Source organism: Ovis aries, chromosome 6 (genome assembly GCF_016772045.2).
Source record: "Ovis aries strain OAR_USU_Benz2616 breed Rambouillet chromosome 6, ARS-UI_Ramb_v3.0, whole genome shotgun sequence".
Lineage (NCBI taxonomy): Eukaryota > Metazoa > Chordata > Mammalia > Artiodactyla > Bovidae > Ovis > Ovis aries.
The window spans coordinates 16,872,800-16,891,651 of record NC_056059.1 but is presented as its reverse complement, the minus strand read 5'-3'; the positions used below and the strand labels follow the sequence as shown (position 1 = coordinate 16,891,651).

At 39.7% G+C, this 18,852-nt stretch overlaps 1 long non-coding RNA gene and 1 other non-coding gene across 12 annotated transcripts in view; one reads left to right on the top strand and one right to left on the bottom strand.

Moving 5' to 3' along the window:
- LOC105609765 (uncharacterized) overlaps nucleotides 1-18,852 on the top strand; it is a 49,854-nt gene that overhangs the window by 19,264 nt on the left and 11,738 nt on the right. For 8 of the 11 annotated variants that reach the window (XR_009600980.1, XR_009600988.1, XR_006060110.2 and 5 more), the window contains 3 exons: nucleotides 12,664-15,289; nucleotides 15,785-15,913; nucleotides 16,433-16,534. This is a non-coding gene — a long non-coding RNA (uncharacterized LOC105609765). Of the gene's footprint in view, nucleotides 1-9,566; nucleotides 9,682-12,663; nucleotides 15,290-15,784; nucleotides 15,914-16,432; nucleotides 16,535-18,852 lie in introns of all 11 variants that reach the window. The other 3 variants (XR_009600981.1, XR_009600985.1, XR_009600979.1) reach the window with 1 other exon arrangement.
- LOC114115451 (small nucleolar RNA SNORA70) lies at nucleotides 17,453-17,587 on the bottom strand. The gene has a single exon (XR_003589791.1). It is a non-coding gene; the product is annotated as a small nucleolar RNA SNORA70 (small nucleolar RNA).

The window sequence follows — 18,852 nt, the reverse complement described above, 5'->3', positions numbered from 1 at the left end:
AGGGAAGCCTGGTGTGCTGCAGTCCATGGGGTTGCAAAGAGTTGGACACAACTGAGTGACTGAACTGAACTGAACTGAATATGAAAGAACCTTTCTTCTGTTTAAGAACCATGAGTTCAAGAACTATTTAATATTTCTCTTGATTTCCCCCACAACATTTTTTTGTGTGTGTTACCATTATTCAATTTATTGTATGTGCCCAGGGCTTTCCAGTGGTTGATAGTGTCTGTATAGATTGCACATACCTTGAGGACAGGAATTTCCTTTGCTCATCATATCTGGGAGCTTTATATGTGTTGTGTGCTCAAGTGTTTTTGACTGGAATAAAGTGTGGGGTTGGGGAAGGTAGCTTGAGAAATATTAAAAGACATCTACTAGACAATTTTCACTTTTTGAACAATCAAATGGTTTTATATTAATTACAATTTTAGAAATGACTATCAAATCAGTCATGGTAATTTTATAAAAGATAAGGTTATTGGTTATTATTTTATTTATTTTATTTTATTTATTTATTCTTTCTATTATTTTTTATTGACATGAATCTGCCACGGATGTACATGAGTTCCCAATCCTGAACCCTCCTCCCACCACCTTCCCTATATCATCTCTCTGGGTCATCCCAGTGCACCAGCCCCAAGCATCCTATATCCTGTATTGAACCTAGACTGGCGATTCGTTTCTTACATGATAGTATTCATGTTTCAATGCCATTCTCCCAAATCATCCCACCCTCTCCCTCTCCCACAGAGTCCAAAAGTCTGTTCTATATATCTGTGTCTCTTTTGCTGTCTCGTATACAAGGTTATCATTAACATCTTTCTAAATTCCATATATATGTGTTAGTATACTGTATTGGTCTTTCTCTTTCTGGCTTACTTCACTCTGTATAATCGGCTCCAGTTTCATCCACCTCATTAAAACTGATTCAAATGTATTCTTTTTAATGGCTGAGTAATACTCCATTGTGTATATGTACCACTGCTTTCTTATCCATTCATCTGTTGATGGACATCTAGGTTACTTCCATGTCCTGGCTATTATAAACAGTGCTGCAATGAACATTGGGGTACACGTGTCTCTTTCAATTCTGGTTTCCTTGGTGTGTATGCCTAGCAGTAGGATTGCTGGGTCATAAGGCAGTTTTAGTCCCAGTTTTTAAAGGAATCTCCACACTGTTCTCCATAGTGGCTGTACTAGTTTGCATTCCCACCAACAGTGTAAGAGGGCTCCCTTTTCTCCACACCCTCTCCAGCTTTTATTGCTTGTAGACTTTTGGATCACAGCCATTCTGACTGGCGTGAAATGGTACCTCATTGTGGTCTTGATTTGCATTTCTCTGATGAGTGATGTTGAGCATCTTTTCATGTGTTTGTTAGCCATCCGTATGTCTTCTTTGGAGAAATGTCTATTTAGTTCTTTGGCCCATTTTTTAATTGGGTCATTTATTTTTCTGGAATTGAGCTGCATAAGTTGCTTGTATATTTCTGAGATTAGTTGTTTGTCAGTTGCTTCATTTGCTATTATTTCCCCCCATTCTGAAGGCTGTCTTTTCACCTTGCTTATAGTTTCCTTTGTTGTGCAGAAGCTTTTAATTTTAATTAGATCCCATTTGTTTATTTTTGCTTTTATTTCCAGAATTCTGGGAGGTGGATCATAGAGGATCCTGCTGTGATTTATGTCAGAGAGTGTTTTGACTATGTTCTCCTCTAGGAGTTTTATAGTTTCTGGTCTTATGTTTAGATCTTTAATCCATTTTGAGTTTATTTTTGTGTATGGTGTTAGAAAGTGTTCTAGTTTCATTCTTTTACAAGTGGTTGACCAGTTTTTCCAGCACCACTTGTTAAAGAGATTGTCTTTAATCCATTATGTATTCTTGCCTCCTTTGTCAAAGATAAGGTGTCCATAGGTGTGTGATTTATCTCTGGGCTTTCTGTTTTGTTCCATTGATTTATATTTCTGTCTTTGTGCCAGTACCATACTGTCTTGATGACTGTGGCTTTGTAGTAGAGCCTGAAGTCAGGCAGGTTGAGTCTTCCATTTCCACTCTTCTTTCTCAAGATTGCTTTGGGTATTTGAGGTTTTCTGTATTTCCATACAAATTGTGAAATTACTTGTTCTAGCTCTGTGAAAAATACCGCTGGTAGCTTGATAGGGATTGCATTGAATCTGTAGATTGCTTTGGGTAGTATACTCATTTTCACTATATTGATTCTTCCAATCCATGAACATGGTATATTTCTCCATCTATTAGTGTCCTCTTTGATTTCTTTCATCAGTGTTTTATAGTTTTCTATATATAGGTCTTTAGTTTCTTTAGGTAGATATATTCCCAAGTATTTTATTCTTTTCATTGTAATGGTGAATGGAATTGTTTCCTTAATTTCTTTTTCTACTTTCTCATTATTAGTGTATAGGAATGCAAGGGATTTCTGTGTGTTGATTTTATATCCTGCAATTTTACTGTATTCATTGAATAGCTCTAGTAATTTTCTGGTGGAGTCTTTAGGGTTTTCTATGTAGAGGATCATGTCATCTGGAAACAGTGAGTTTTACTTCTTCTTTTCCAACTTGGATTCCTTTTATTTCTTTTTCTGCTCTGATTGCTGTGGCCAAAACTTCCAGAACTATGTTGAATAGTAGCAGTGAAAGTGGGCACCCTTGTCTTGTTCCTGACTTTAGGGGAAATGCTTTCAATTTTTCTCCGTTGAGGGTAATGTTTGCTGTGGGTTTGTCATATGGCTTTTATTATATTGAGGTATGCTCCTTCTATTCCTGCTTTCTGGAGAGTTTTTATCATAAATGGATGTTGAATTTTGTCAAAGGCTTTCTCTGCATCTATTGAGACAATCATATGGCTTTTATTTTTCAATTTGTTAATGTGGTGAATTACATTGATTGATTTGTGGATATTGAAGAATCCTTGCATCCCTGAGATAAAGCCCACTTGGTCATGGTGTATGATCTTTTTAATGTGTTGTTGGATTCTGATTGCTAGAATTTTGTTAAGGATTTTTGCATCTATGTTCATCAGTGATATTGGCCTGTAGTTTTCTTTTTTTGTGGCATCTTTGTCAGGTTTTGGTATTAGGGTGATGGTGGCCTCATAGAATGAGTTTGGAAGTTTACCTTCCTCTGCAATTTTATGGACGAGTTTGAGTAGGATAGGTGTTAGCTCTTCTCTAAATTTTTGGTAGAATTCAGCTGTGAAGCCGTCTGGACCTGGGCTTTTGTTTGCTGGAAGATTTCTGATTACAGTTTCAATTTCTGTGCTTGTGATGGGTCTGTTAAGATTTTCTGTTTCTTCCTGATTCAGTTTTGGAAAGTTGTACTTTTCTAAGAATTTGTCCATTTCTTCCATGTTGTCCATTTTATTGGCATATAATTGCTGATAGTAGTCTCTTATGATCCTTTGTATTTCTGTGTTGTCTGTTGTGATCTCTCCATTTTCATTTCTAACTTTATTGATTTTATTTTTCTCCCTTTGTTTCTTGATGAGTCTGGCTAATGGTTTGTCAGTTTTATTTATCCTTTCAAAGAACCAGCTTTTGGATTTGTTGATTTTTGCTATGGTCTCTTTTGTTTCTTTTGCATTTATTTCTGCCCTAATTTTTAAGATGTCTTTCCTTCTACTAACCCTGGGGTTCTTCATTTCTTCCTTTTCTAGTTGCTTTAGGTATAGAGTTAGGTTATTTATTTGACTTTTTTCTTGTTTCTTGAGGTATGCCTGCATTGCTATGAACTTTCCCCTTAGCACTGCTTTTATAGTGCCCCACAGGTTTGGGGTTGTTGTGTTTTCATTTTCATTCGTTTCTATGCATATTTTGATTTCTTTTTTGATTTCTTCTGTGATTTGTTGGTTATTCAGAAGCTTGTTGTTCAGCCTCCATATGTTGGAATTTTTTAATAGTTTTTCTCCTGTAATTGAGATCTAATCTTACTGCATTATGGTCAGAAAAGATGCTTGGAGTGATTTCAATTTTTTTGAATTTATCAAGGCTAGATTTATGGCCCAGGATGTGATCTATCCTGGAGAAGGTTCTGTGAGCACTTGAGAAAAAGGTGAAATTCATTGTTTTGGGGTGAAATGTCCTATAGATATAAATTAGGTCTAACTGGTCTATTGTATCATTTAAAGTTTGTTTCCTTGTTAATTTTCTGTTTAGTTGATCTATCCATAGGTGTGAGTGGGGTATTAAAGTCTTCAACTATTATTGTGTTATTGTTAATTTTCCCTTTCATACTTGTTAGCATTTGTCTTACATATTGCGGTGCTCCTATGTTGGGTGCATATATATTTATAATTGTTATATCTTCTTCTTGGATTGATCCTTTGATCATTATGTAGTGGCCTTCTTTGTCTCTTTTCACAGCCTTTGTTTTAAAGTATATTTTATCTGATATGAGTATTGCTACTCCTGCTTTCTTTTGGTCTCTATTTGCATGGAATATCTTTTCCATCCCTTCACTTTCAGTCTGTATGTGTCCCTTGTTTTGAGGTGGGTCTCTTGTAGACAACATATATAGGGGTCTTGTTTTTATATCCATTCAGCCAGTCTTTGTCTTTTGGTTGGGTCATTCAACCCATTTACGTTTATGGTAATTATTGATAAGTATGATCCCATTGCCATTTACTTTATTGTTTGGGGTTCAGGTTTATGCACCCTTTTTGTGTTTCCTGTCTAGAGAATATCCTTTAGTATTTGTTGGAGAGCTGGTTTGGTGGTGCTGAATTCTCTCAGCTTTTGCTTGTCTGTAAAGCTTTTTATTTCTCCTTCATATTTGAATGAGATCCTTGCTAGGTACAGTAATCTGGGCTGTAGGTTATTTTCTTTCATCACTTTAAGTATGTCTTGCCATTCCCTCCTGGCCTGAAGAGTTTCTATGGAAAGATCAGCTGTTATCCTTATGGGAATCCCCTTGTGTGTTATTTGTTGTTTTTCCCTTGCTGCTTTTAATATTTGTTCTTTGTGTTTGATCTTTGTTAATTTGATTAATATGTGTCTTGGAGTGTTTTGCCTTGGGTTTATCCTGTTTGGGACTCTCTGGGTTTGTTGGACTTGGGTGATTATTTCCTTCCCCATTTTAGGGAAGTTTTCAACTATTATCTCCTCAAGTATTTTCTCATGGTCTTTCTTTTTGTCTTCTACTTCTGGGATTCCTATAATTCGAATGTTGGAGCGTTTCATATTGTCCTGGAGGTCTCTGAGCTTGTCCTCATTTCTTTTAATTTGTTTTTCTTTTTTCCTCTCTGATTCATTTATTTCTACCATTCTATCTTCTATTTCACTAATCCTATCTTCTGCCTACATTATTCTACTATTTGTTGCCTCCAGAGTGTTTCTGATCTCATTTATTGCATTATTCATTATATATTGACTCTTTTTTTATTTCTTCTAGGTCCTTGTTAAACCTTTCTTGCATCTTCTCAATCCTTGTCTCCAGGCTATTTATCTGTGATTCCATTTTGATTTCAAGATTTTGGATCATTTTCACTATCATTATTCGGAATTATTTATCAGGTAGATTCCATATCTCTTCCTCTTTTGTTTGGTTTGGTGGGCATTTATCCTGTTCTTTTACCTGCTGGGTATTCCTCTGTCTTTACATCTTGGTTATATTGCTGCATTTGGGGTGGCCTTTCTGTATTTTGGCAGTTTGTGGAGTTCTCTTTATTATGGAGTTTCCTCACTGTGGGTGGGGTTGTATCAGTAGCTTGTCAAGGTTTCTTGGTTAGGGAAGCTTGTGTAGGAGTTCTGGTGGCTGGAGCTGGATTTCTTCTCTCTGGAGTGCAATGAAGTGTCCAGTAATGAGTTATGAGATGACAATGGTTTTAGAGTAACTTTGAGCTGCCTGTATATTGAAGCTCAGGGGTGTGTTCCTGTGTTGCTGGAGAATTTGCATGGTATGTCTTGTTCTGGAACTTGTTGGCCCTTGGGTGGTGCTTGGTTTCAGTGTAGGTATGGAGGTGTTTGATGAGCTCCTATTGATTAGTGTTCTCTGGAGTCAGGAGTTCTCTGATGTTCTCAGGATTTGGACTTAAGCCTCCTGCTTCTGGTTTTAAGTTTTATTTTTACAGTAGCCTCAAGACTTCTCCATCTATACAGCACCGATGATAAAACATCTAGGTTAGAGATGAAAAGTTTCTCCACACTGAGGGACACCCAGAGAGGTTCACTGAGTTACATGGAGAAGAGAAGAGGGAGGGGGGAGTTAGAGGTGACTGGAATGAGATGAGGTAGAATCAAAAGAGGAGAGAGCAAGCTAGCCAGTAATCACTTCCTTATGTGTGCTCCACAGTCTGGACTGCTCAGAGATGTTCACGGAGTTATACAGGGAAGAGGAGATGGAGGAAGGAGACAGAAAGAGGGAAATGAAAAGGAGAGAGACAGATCCAGCCAGTAACGAGTTCCCTAAGTGGTCTCCACCTTCTGGAACATACAGAGATTCACAGAGTTGGGTAGAGAAGAGAAGAGGGAGGGAGGAGACAGAGGCAACCTGGTGGAGAAAAAAGGAGAGTCCAAAGGAGGAGAGAGCGGTCAAGCCAATAATCTCGCTCTCAAGTAAAAATGGGTACTGAAGATTGGGTTTTTAAAGGTACAAAATTGATAACAAATACCAAAAAGCAAAGATTAAAAATTTAGAGTAGAGGTTGGATCTTCAAAAATACAATATTAAAGAAAAGAAGAAGAAGAAAGAAAAAAAGAAAACAAAGTCACAAGAATTATTAAAAACAACAACAACCACAAAAAAACATATATGGCATTTGCTTTAAAAATAGGGTCTCTTTTTTTTTTTTGAAAAGTAATAGTAGGTTACAAAAATAAACATTAAAGGAGAAATAGAGGGCTTAAAAATTTTTAAATGTTAAAAAAAACAGAAGAAAAGAAAAGAAGAAAAAACAAACAAACAAAGAATGATCGTAAAAATAGTAAAGTATATCTGGGCCTTTCTCTGGTATTATTGTGGGCAGTGTGGGGTCAGTTCATTTTCGGATAGCTCCTTGGTCCGGCTTATATTTCTCAAGATCTATAGGCCCCTTCCTATATAGTCGGTACTAACGACAGGGTTTTAATCTATTGCACCTGTTACTCCCGAGGCGGTTCCCTCTGTTTTAGTTTCTTCTGTTTGCTGGTCTCGTCAGTGTCTGATTCCTGCCCTGACACAAGGGGGGCAGCGGTGGACACATTTTTAGGCCCACTTGTTCAGGCCCACTTGTTCAGTTGCGCTGTTGGGAGGGAGGGATGCTGCAAACAAATAACACTGGCGTGTGCTCGCAGTGTCTCAGCCACACTGGGCCTGCCCCTGTTCACGGCGCACACCGCTCAGGCTCTAGGTTGCTCTGCTGGGGAACTGTCTGAGGCTGGCCCTGGGCAGCATGCACCTCCCCGTTCTAAGCTGCTCAGGCTCAGGCACTCAGGTAGTCCTCAGAGGCGCAGACTCGGTTGGGCATGCGTTTTGTGCCCTTCCCAGGTCTGAGTAGCTCGGGTGTTTGGCAAGCACAGTCGCTGTGACTTATCACCTCTCCCATCCCTGCTGCTCAGTTTTCTGGGTGTACAACTGGCGCCCCTTCTTAGGCGGATGGTGACTGTCCAGAACCCCAGAAGTCCAGAAGTCTTAGTTAGCGAAGAAGCCTGCTTGCAGTTTGGTAGTTAATGTCTCTCTGGGGCTGCGATTACCCCCTTCTGGCCCTTCCAGCTCTGGCTGCCTGTCACTGGAGGGGGATGGTCTGCAGCCGGCTAATTCTGTTCTGTCCTTTGTTCTGTGTGCGGTCCTGGTGGTGCCTTATGTTAGAGCTTTTCGCATGGTAGCTATCCCACAGCCTGGTTTGCTAGCCCAGGTTAGTTCACTCTGGTTCCACTTGGGGCATTTGGGCCCGATTCTTAAAAAGCACTGCAGCCTGCGCCTCCCTGCCCAGCCCCTGATTGCTAGTGGCAGATGCAGGCGTCTGCGCTGCTTCTCTGCTGGGGGAGTTACCACTGGGCTCGTACTCTGTGGGTTTTAATTATTTATTTATTTTTTCTCCCTGTTATGTTGCCCTCTGTGCTTTCAAGGCTCGCCACAGACTCGGCAGCAAGAGTGTTTCCTGGTGTTTGGAAACTTCTCTTTTTTTAAGACTCCCTTGCCAGGATGGAGCTCCCTCCCTACCTCTTTTATCTCTTTTTCTTCGTCTTTTATATTTTTTCCTACCTGTTTTTGAAGACAATGATCTGCTTTTCTGGGTGCCTGATGTCCTCTGCCAGCATTCAGAAGTTGTTTTGTGGCATTTACTCAGTGTTGAAATGTTCTTTTGATGAATTTGTGAGGGAGAAAGTGGTCTCCCCGTCCTGTTCCTCCACCATCTTAGGATCGCTTCTGGTTATTGTTTTAAAAAGCACATAATTCATTTAATTTTAAAAAATCAAGGATTTATTAGTGGGAAGACCCTACATACCATGAGGCAACTAAGCTAGTGTAGGTCACAACTACCCAGCCCATGCTCCAGAGCCCGTGCTCCGGAACAAGAGAAGTCACCCCATGAGAAGCCCAAGCACTGCAACTGGAGAATAGCCTGCATGCAGCAATGGAGACCCACTGAAGCCAGAAATAAATATATAATAAATAAAATAAAACCAAAAAAGAATTTTTTAGCACCAAGGCAAATTTTTTTCTGCCAGTTTTCAAGTAGGTGGGCCTTTCTAGGGCAAATATTTTGTTTATAGCTCATTTATTTTAACTGATCTTTGCCAGTTAGCCCTCAGATTTCTGAGTTTTATCAAATACACATCTGTCCTTGGGTTTGCTGGGAAAGCCTGCTAATGGTATATGTAAGTTTTGTTCTAATCCTTGCATTATTGGGATTGGGAACTTGTAGAAACATGAAGTTTGTTTTTGATACTGTTCTCTTAAAAATAAGACCTTACTTCAAATAAATGAAATAAATTTGGGGTCACTAATATGACCAGAAGGACTGGCAGCTATAACTATTATATGTGAGCTTTTAAGGAAACTGGGTCCAAGGGCGTTTAAGGGTACAGTTTTCTGGGCATCCTGGGTCTGCCCTCTATTGGTGAGATTATTTAAGAAGCCGTTACCCCTCAGAATTCTGTGATGGGAGGACAGAAAACCTTTTTAGCAAGTAGTGTGATTCCTAACTCTGGTTCTGGTCTTAGAGAGGAGGGGATGATGACCCTTCCGGTTCCCAGTTGTTAGAAGTGTGCATGCATTTGGAGTCTTTTAGGGTTTGTAGCTTCCTTCCTTGCATCCAGCCATAATCCTTTCCAGCGTTCTTGACCTGCTGAGTGAGAAATGAAGGGAGTTTGGCCAAAATGGCCCTTTGTGTCACACTACATACCCTGAACACACCTCTGACTTCAAACTGACTGCAAGGCCATTAGTTTTAGCCTTGTGGTGAGTGTGGAGAATCAGCTTCGTTTCAGATTCTGGCGCTGCTATTTTCTAGCTGTGTGAGCTTGGAGGAAATCACTCAAGATTTCTTTCAGTTTTGTAACATGTAAACTGAGGCCAATAGTTTCTATTGTTGGTCCCTGGTGGTCCAGGTGTCAAGAATCTTCTTGTCAATGCAGGGGACACAGGTTCTATCTCTGGTCCAGGAACTAAGCCCCTGCGCTGTGACTGCTGAGGCCCTCTCACCCTAGAGCCTATGCTCTCCAACAGGAGAAGCCACAGCAGCAAGTCTAGGTAAGTACCACACCTAGAGAGTAGCCCCTGTTTGCCACAACTAGAGAAAGCCCAGAATGAAACGTCAAGCAATGAAGACCCAGCGCAGCCAAAAATAAACATAAATAAAATTTTAAAAATCATATCTAAATCCCAGGGTGATATAAATGAGATCATGTCTGTGATGACTTAGCATGCTGGTAGGCAGTGCACACTCATTAAATGACAGCTATTACTATTACCTCTGTACTTGTAGAATCTCTTTGTGTCTTATTTTTACAGACCTTGATAGCAACTTCTGTGACTATTTGTTGAGCTGAACTGATGGAGTAGAGTTTGGTCATAGAGCCCATGTGATATTGAACTAAGAACCCAGTTAGGTTTGGATGGGTTGGCAGATCCCTTAGATTCAAGCCACCACCTCAAAGGATCTTGAAGAAGAGTGTTTTCTTGGTTTGTTGTGAACCTATTGCTAGTATCAGAAAATAGCTCAAGTGCATGTGAGTGAGAGGCATGGCCTCTGCAGATGAAATGTCATTAGAGTTACTTACTAACTTCTTGTTGAGCTTCAGTGCTAGCTGGCTTTTAGATAAAATTCAAACGTCTTCAAGAGAACACAAGCATGCACTGAACTGCTATATGGCAGAAGAGTTTATGAGTTAGCCTTTATTGAGTGTCAATAAAATTACGCACTATTAACTTTAACAGGAAGAGACTATTTCATGAAAGTTTCAGTACCCTAAGCTTGGTGTTAATCTCTGTGTCTTTGTTACTATTATAGTACATCGTGTAGTGCCAGCCTTGGAACACAAAAGTTCAGAGTGTTCTGGCGTGTGGAGCTACTCAACAAAGACACTGGAATTCTAGCTTGTCCAGCTTTGATCGCACTGTGCAAACCACACAGGAGAAAATGTACCAAAATGCCTCTACTTCAATGGTTCTTAATGCAGCTGTCCTTTGATGGTCTTTCCTCTCATTGTTCATTCCTGAGTCCCATATATTTCCCCTGTCAATAATAAACTATCTTTAGTGGTGATATTTGTTTTGAACTCAAGTTATAGAGGAAAACTACCTGCAGTGTTATTTATAATTGTCAAGATACGGAGGGGCTTTCCTGGTGGCTCAGTGGTAAAGAATACGCCTGCCAACGCAGGAAACATGGGTTTGATCCCTGATCTGGGAAGATCCCACAGGCCTGGAGCAACTAAGCCCTTCCAACCACAACTCTTAAGCCTGGGCTTTGGAACCTGGGAACCACAACTACTGAGCCCATGTGCCCTAGAGCTCATACTCTGAAACAACAGAAGTTACTGGAGTGAAAGCCCACACATCACGGCTAGAGAGTAGCCCCCGTGCGATGCAACTAGAGAAAAGCCTGTGCGGCAACAAAGACCCAGCGCAGCCATAAATAAATAAATAAAATTTTAAGGAAGGATATGGAAACACTCTAAGTGTCTATCAACAGATGAATGAATAAAGAAGATGTGATATATGTAAGAAAGAAAAATATCGTGTGATCTCACTTATATGTGGACTCTAAAAAAGTTGAACTTATTAAAGTAGAGAGTAGAATGGTAGTTTCCAGGGTCTAAGGAGTAGGCAAAATGGGTGTAAAAAGTCCAGAGTTTCTGTTATGTAAGATGAATAAATTCTGGAGGTTTAGTGTACAGTTTCATGTAGAGTCTAATGCCTATGGTTAATAATACTGTATTCTCATCCTGCACACACACCAGTGGTAGCCATGTAGGGTGATGAATATGCTAATCAGCTTGATCTTGGCAGTCATTTCAAAACGTATACATACATCAAAACACCATATTATATACTTTAAATATATACAATTTTTATTTGTCAATTATATTTCAATAAAGCTGGGTTGAGGGGAGAAAAAAACTACTTATCCTTCCCATTAGCTCTCCTATTGGAGTTGGTGCTTACATTATACAGATGCTTTTGTGACGGTAAAGGCATCACTGAAATGCAAGAGAAAGCATTTAGCTTTTAACAACGAATATAGATTGGAACCTTCCGATCACTGTAATCTTTCACTAAGATAGTAGATACACAAGGCTTCTGCTCTGTAGAGAATAATAGCTAGTGCTCACTGAGTATTGACTCTGGGCCAGGCTCTGACTTAAGCCTGTGTACGTATTAAGTCACTGGTCTAGTCTAGAGTTAGTCGCTCAGTCACGTCCGACTCTTTGCGACCCCAGACCCTGCCAGTCTTCTCTGCCATGGAATTCTCCAGGCAATTCTCCAGTATTGGAGTGGGTTGCCATGCCCTCCTGCAGGGGATCTTCCCAACCAGGGATCTAACCCAGGTCTTTCACATTGCAGGCAGATTCTTTACCATCTGAGCCACCAGGGAAGCCTGTATTAACTCACTACCTCGAGGGAGTGAAATGATTCCCATTTTACATACTAGGACACTGAAGCCCACTGAGTTGAGATAAATTGCCATGGTAAGGGGTCAAACAGGGATTCAAATACAGGCCTTTTGACTCCAGCAACTGAGTTCTTAAACACTAAATGATTTGCCTTTTGAATGCCAAGAAAGACTTCAAACATCAATTAAGAACATTCTAGAAATAATTTACTCCTAATATTACCCCCTCAAAAGAAACTCAGAAGAAAATGATGAGACTTTAGAATAGATTATTTCCTGCCCCCAAACATCTCATGGAAATACACGTTAAAAAAGCTTTTGGAACATTGTGTGTTTTGCGGGTTTTCACAGTTTATTTCTTGGTGTAGGACAGTGTTCTAGAAGTTAGGAGACTCTGGTTCTATGGTCTGCTAGGAAAAACTGTGTCATCTGGGCCAATCTTCCTCTCTGAATCCTTTTCTCCCACAAAATATTAATATACTGTTATTCATCTTGTATGTTGTGAGAATCAGATGTAATTGATATGACAACGGCTTAAGTACACAAAATGCTATGTAAGTTTAAAGCGATATTATTGTTTACTATCACTAGTCACATATGGAATCATGTCATTTCAGGGTGGAAGAAATGTTGGTGGAACCAAGTACCTCCGAGAGGGCAGAGAGATGGAACTGTACAGTGGTAGAACTTTGCAGAGCTGTAATGTTTGTCTTGCATTAAGATACTCATGCAGTGACTTATTTCTGGATAACCAGTGATCCAACTTCTCTGAGTCTCAGCTTTTTTATTTGTAAAAGAGAGAAAATAATATTTGCTTCTCAGCATTATGAGGATTCAGTGTGACAGAATATAAAATAACAGCCTGTCACATGCTCTTTCAGGAAATCCTCAAATAGCTTAATATTTTGAAGATGAATAGAAGTCAATAAGTATTTAAGTATTACCATATTGAGAAGAGTTTCAAGTATTCTTACTAGTATAGCATGAGAAAGGTATGAGATATAGATGGCATCTTTATTTTACAAAAAATGTTGGTGCTATAACTACTTAAAAATTTTAGCAAATGACAATACTACAAAATCTGATAATTTGTAGTTCCTTTAAATTTATTTATATACACAAATAATTCAAATAATCTGTGAATAATGGCAGGTAGTGAGCAGAATAATGAACCTCCAAAGATGTCCATGTCCTAAATCTCTGGAAAATATGAATATTTTATGCTATCCAGCAAAGGAGAATTAAGATGCAGAAAAATTAAATTTGCTAACCAGCTGACTTTACAATAAGGTGAATCTTAGATTATAGAGGTAGACACGTATAATCAAAAGGTCCTTAAAAGAGGAAGAGGGAGGCAGAAAAGGAAGAACCAGAGAGATGGCAGCGTCAAGAGTTGGCCTGATGATGGCTTTAAAGACAGAGGAAGGAGGCCATGAGCCAAGGGGAGTGGACAGCCACTAGAAGCTGGACAATCCAAGGATGTGTCTTTCTCTCCCTCTAGAGCCACCAACAAGGGATGCTGACCTGCTAACACCTTGACTTTATTACAGTGAGACCCATTTTGGATTCCAAACTATGGAACTATAAGATAATATATTTGTACTGTTTCAAGCCACTAAACTTTGCTAATTTATTACAGCTGCCAGAGACAAGGAACAGAGGAAGTTTTGTTTCTTTCTTTCTAACACTTTTGCTTCATTTTTAATTTTCTGATTGCACTGACTGAGACTTTCAATACAATGTTTAATAGCAGTAGTGATATTAAATATCCTTTTCTTATTTTTTATTTTAAAGGAAATGTTTCTAACGTTTTGCTATTAAGAAACATGTTTGTAGATTGTGGTGATTCTTTTTTTGTTTTTTGGTCACCGGGCATGGTTTGCAGCATCTTAGTTCCCCAACCAAGGATTGAACCTGGGTCCCTTCTGGTGAAGGTGCAGAGGCCTAACCATTGGGCTGCCAGGGAATTCCCAAGAAAGTGTTCTTGTTTTGTTTTTTTTTTTAAAGAAAAATGTAGATTTCCATGGTAGTCCAGTGGTTGAGACTTTGCCCTTCCAATGTAGGGATGCAGTTTCCATCCCTGGTTGGGAAACTGAGATCCTATTAACTGTGTGGCATGGCCAGAACAAAAAGTAAAAAAGAAAGATATTTGCTCCAGGTTTCTAATATATTCATCCCTATATCATGTTAAGGAAATAATTCTTTTCAATTTTTATCAGGAATAGCTATTGAATTTTATCAAATGCTATATTTCAGTCTCCCCATTCTTTTGTTATGTCTTTCCTCTCCCTCCCTCTTTTTTGGTATCAAGAGCATAACATAATTAAATTATTTTCCCTATCTTATATTTTTGGGAGGGGTGATGAGTCAGGGAGGAAAGTACTCTTTTAAAATCAATGAGTCCTTTGGCCCTTAAAGTAGAAAAGGTATCTTTACTGTTGTGGAACTCTCGGAGCACTGCTAAAATGCTTAGATGAATTAAAAAAGAGAAGTGAGAGCTAATTATGACAGTATATTGTGGACAGTAAATATAAAGTAGCAAATAGTGCAAAATACGTCACTAAAACCTTTAAAGATAAATTCTCTCATCCAACATTTTGAACCAATTTTTCCATTATCCCTTGCATCTATGTTTGTTTTGACTGATATTTTATGAAAGGGAGACTGAATAAGAAACTCCACAGTTATTCAACACCAGATAGTTGAATATCTATGTGGTTCAGATAGTTGATATTTTATCTACCCATCATTTCAGCCACAGGTGGAGTGAACAGCTCTTTCTTCCACAGTCTGACAACATCAGTGTGCCCATCTGTTCAGTCTGTGACTTGATATACAGGTTCAATATAAACGTGGTTCACCTGCTTTTCTTGTTCTCATATTCCAACCTGCCCTTCCACTTGTAAGTACAAACTCATAAATTAGCTAGAAAAGTTTGTGTCTGGTTGGCTGCCTATTGTATGCTCTGCTGAAACACGTTTTCCACATGGGACTTTATTACTCTTGGATCTTGTCATTGCCTTGAATGATAGATTTGAGTCGACACTCAAATCAAGTTCCAATTCAAGCGAATCCGAGTACATTTTAGAGTGGAGATGTGAACGAGGATTGAGGCTAGCAATGAAGATGAGAAGGTGGAGTGGAAAAGCATGCCAGAGGGTGAGGTGTATGGACGAGGACAGCTTTGAGCAGAGTCGCTTCTTGGAGCGGCCCCTGTGATAGGAATGCTGACCGAGCTACAAGGTAAGACACAGGCACACGGACTGCCTGCATGTCTGAGCTGCGGCAGGTGTTGATTTAGATCAAACTCTATTGGAGAGCAGCATTTTCCAAAGTGTTCTCTGGAGACTATATCCTTCATCCTCTTCATGGACATTCCAGTACATATTCTTATATTTAATGATTTTTTAAAAAATAGAATACCCTTTACTAGATCGTAAGATATTTCTAAGGAACACAGCTTGACCCAAAAGAAATAAGGAATAGATCCCTTAAGTCTTTTTTGCTTTCACTATTTGATGTTGATATTGATTCGATATTGATGTAAGAGAACAGAAAAGAACAGGCCTATAGAACTATGTTATCATGTCTGAGTTAATGGAATAATCATGCAATTTTTAGCAAGAATTGTATTCTCACTGTTTCATATTTTCACAGTCAGTTGCTCATAATATCCTTGGATGGCTTGTTCTGTATCCCTCTGGGTGATTGCTTTCTTCCACTTATTTTATTCAACAGGCATTTATTGAGTGCCAACTCCCTGCCAGGCATTGCGCTGGACATTCAGGACTAACGAGTAAACAACAGAGACGCTCTGTGGAACGGTACCATGGGAGTGCTGTGAGAAATTAAATCCAAAATGCAGAGGTAAGAATGTCTAAATTGAGACACAAAGGATAGATAAGAGTTGGGGAGGTGAGGTGGGGTTTTAGGTGAAGAAGGGATGAAAAAGTGATGGACTGGGGCTCTGGAAGTGACAGAGAAGAGCTTGGTTGAAGAACTGAAAGACAGGGGCATGTTGTAAAAGTACAGGAGAGAGAATGATGAGGGGTCAGGCCAGAGAATTTTTTTTTTTAAGTTTACTTACTGTCTGCTAATTGATTATAAAAGGGTATAGATGAAGAGCCAGATGGAAGAGATGCATAGGACAAGGTATATGGGACGGGCACAGAGCTTCCATGCCCTTTTTGGGTCCATTAGTTTTCCCCAAATCTCCATGCATTCACCAACCTAGAGGCTCTTGGAACCCCATACTATTAGAATTTTATGGTGGTTCATCAAAGACATTAACTCGATTTCCAGCCCTTCTCTTTTCTCATAAGAATGGGGGGTTAGGCCTGAAAATTCCAAGCTGTCTAATCATGATTTGGTCTTTCTGATGATCAGTCCCCATCCAGGAGCCCACCCAGAGTCACCTCATTGGACAAAAACGTTCCTATCACCCAGGAAAGATGGGTGCTTTATCCATTATGTACATTAATAAAATAGGTAAGTCTAAGTGAGTTTGTTGTTTTTGTAACTTTTGTCTCTCATTTATTCATCTGAAAATATTTAAGGAAAATCTATGAAAATTGGGTTCATCTTTGGTATACCATCCAGTAGAGGAGAGAGATAAACATGTAATTATCGACAACTTGATAAGTGTTTTAGCAGTGACAAGTAAAAGTAATTATTGGAGCATAGAAGATGGGAGAATTTAACATTGGCAGGAAGGGGTATTTAGGATGTTGACACATGGATTGGGTCTTGAAAGAGCAAGAATTCTTTTTTGACTGAAAAGTAGGATTTACTGGTGGGTATGCTTAAGGAGGGGGTGTCCCAGGTGGCTCAGCGGTAAAGAATCCACCTGGCAATTCAGAGACACAGAAGACGTGGGTTCAATCCCTGGGTCAGGATGATCCCCTGGAGTAGGAAACGGCAACCCACTCCAATATTGTTGCCTGGAAAATTCCATGGACAGAGGAACTTGGCAGGCTATAGTCCATGGGGTCACAAAGAGCTGGGCATAACTGACCACACAACAAAAACTATGAGTAAGGAAGGGAAGGCCCTAAGGCTCTGCTGACTGCAGAGACTGTCATTTGTTCAGGGGTCATGGTTAGGGATGTGTCTGACCTGTAGCCACCTGGGATGAGCTGCTTTTCTGCCACCATGTTTTCAAATTCATCCACATTAAACCAGTAAATCCCCATTTCTTGGAGATGTGGATCTTTTGGTAGCCAGGGAACTTGAACTTGGTTCTGCAGAGGGCCTCAACCACATGCTCCTTGTTCTGCAGCTTGGTGTGGATGGACATAATGTTTTGGTTAATGGCTACTGTGCCCTGGGGCTTTCCAAAGGCACCATGCATACCCATCTGGCACCTAGACCGGAGATAGCATGCCAATTATAAATGTCCACCAGAAGGGTTGTCTCCAAGGTCCCTTAGGGCAGCCCATACAGGCCACAGGCTGCATACACCACCAAGGAGGCTGCTGTTTGTGGCTATTGCACACTGGGCCCCCATGGGGAATAGAGGAAGGTCAGCTCAATTGGCTGTAAAAAATTTTTAAAAAGAGCAAGAATTCTTCAGATGGATGGTGAGGATGGGATGGAGACTGTTTCAGGCCCAGGAAGCAGGCAAAGGGCTCCTCATATAGTTTAACATGGGGTGAGGGTTGCTGACCAGCAGGAAATGATGCTAGGCAGAGTGGGATCACAAAGGGCTTGCTACTTTATCCCCAAGTAAATATCTGCATGATAACGGGGGACCACAGAGGATTTTAAGTAAGGGAATGGCATCATTAGTCTTCTGAACAACTGTTTTCATTGACGGTTTTGGCATGTGCACTTGATGTATAATGAAGAACATTACAGAAATCTGTTGTTAGGCTCATTGTAGTTGTGCCCTAAACAATAGCACCCTCCAAGAGAAATCTCACATAAGGTTATTTCTTGTCAATCAGCTTTGATTCTTCTGAGAAAGTAGTATTTTCACTTTATAGATGATGTAAACATGTTATTGACATATTTCTTTTTTTGTTATGGACACCGGGAAGCTCAGAGTCATATAATTTTAACTCCTATCTTTTCATTACAACTTTCTTTGTGACCTTGAACTTTGTTTAAGTCTGGTTTTCTTGGTTGTTTTTAAATGTATGTATTTAATTTCTTTATAAGGTTTGTTTAATTTACTTCAAATTCTATAGGAAATGAAATAGATAAATTCATAAATAAGACATGGCCATATTTGCTTTCTTTAAATCTGTCATCACCCTCAGAGTGACATGGAGTATGAGGTGGAGGGGAGTTGGTTATTAGAGGCAGGGAGGCCATTTAGAAGGTTCTTCTAAAAGTCCCCCCAAAAGAACTGGGGGAAGCCTAGACTGACACAGTGGTAATGGGGATGAGGAGAAAGGAGGTGGGTCTCAAGAGATATTAGGGAGATAGAATTGAAGGGATTTGGTAATTAGATGCTGCATGTGTGCAGAAGTGGGTGGGTAATGAGAGGCAGGTGGCACCTAGAATAATTCTGACATTTCCATCATGTTTGCTTAGATGGCCGGTGGGGGACAGTACATTCACTATAATCTGGAAGCTTGGAGAAGAATCATGTGTGAAGATGAGGGTGGCCTGTGGGACATCCAAGTAGACGTGTCTGTAATAGTTGGTTTGGAAGTCAGAAGAAAATCTGCATTGCAGATAATAACTTGATCTTTGTGGGAGTAAATGAGATTTCCTGGAGAAAAAAATATGGTGGAGAAGAGCAAAAGAAGCATGGGGGTCAGAATCCTGAGGATTATCATTTAATGGTCAGGTAGAGGGGA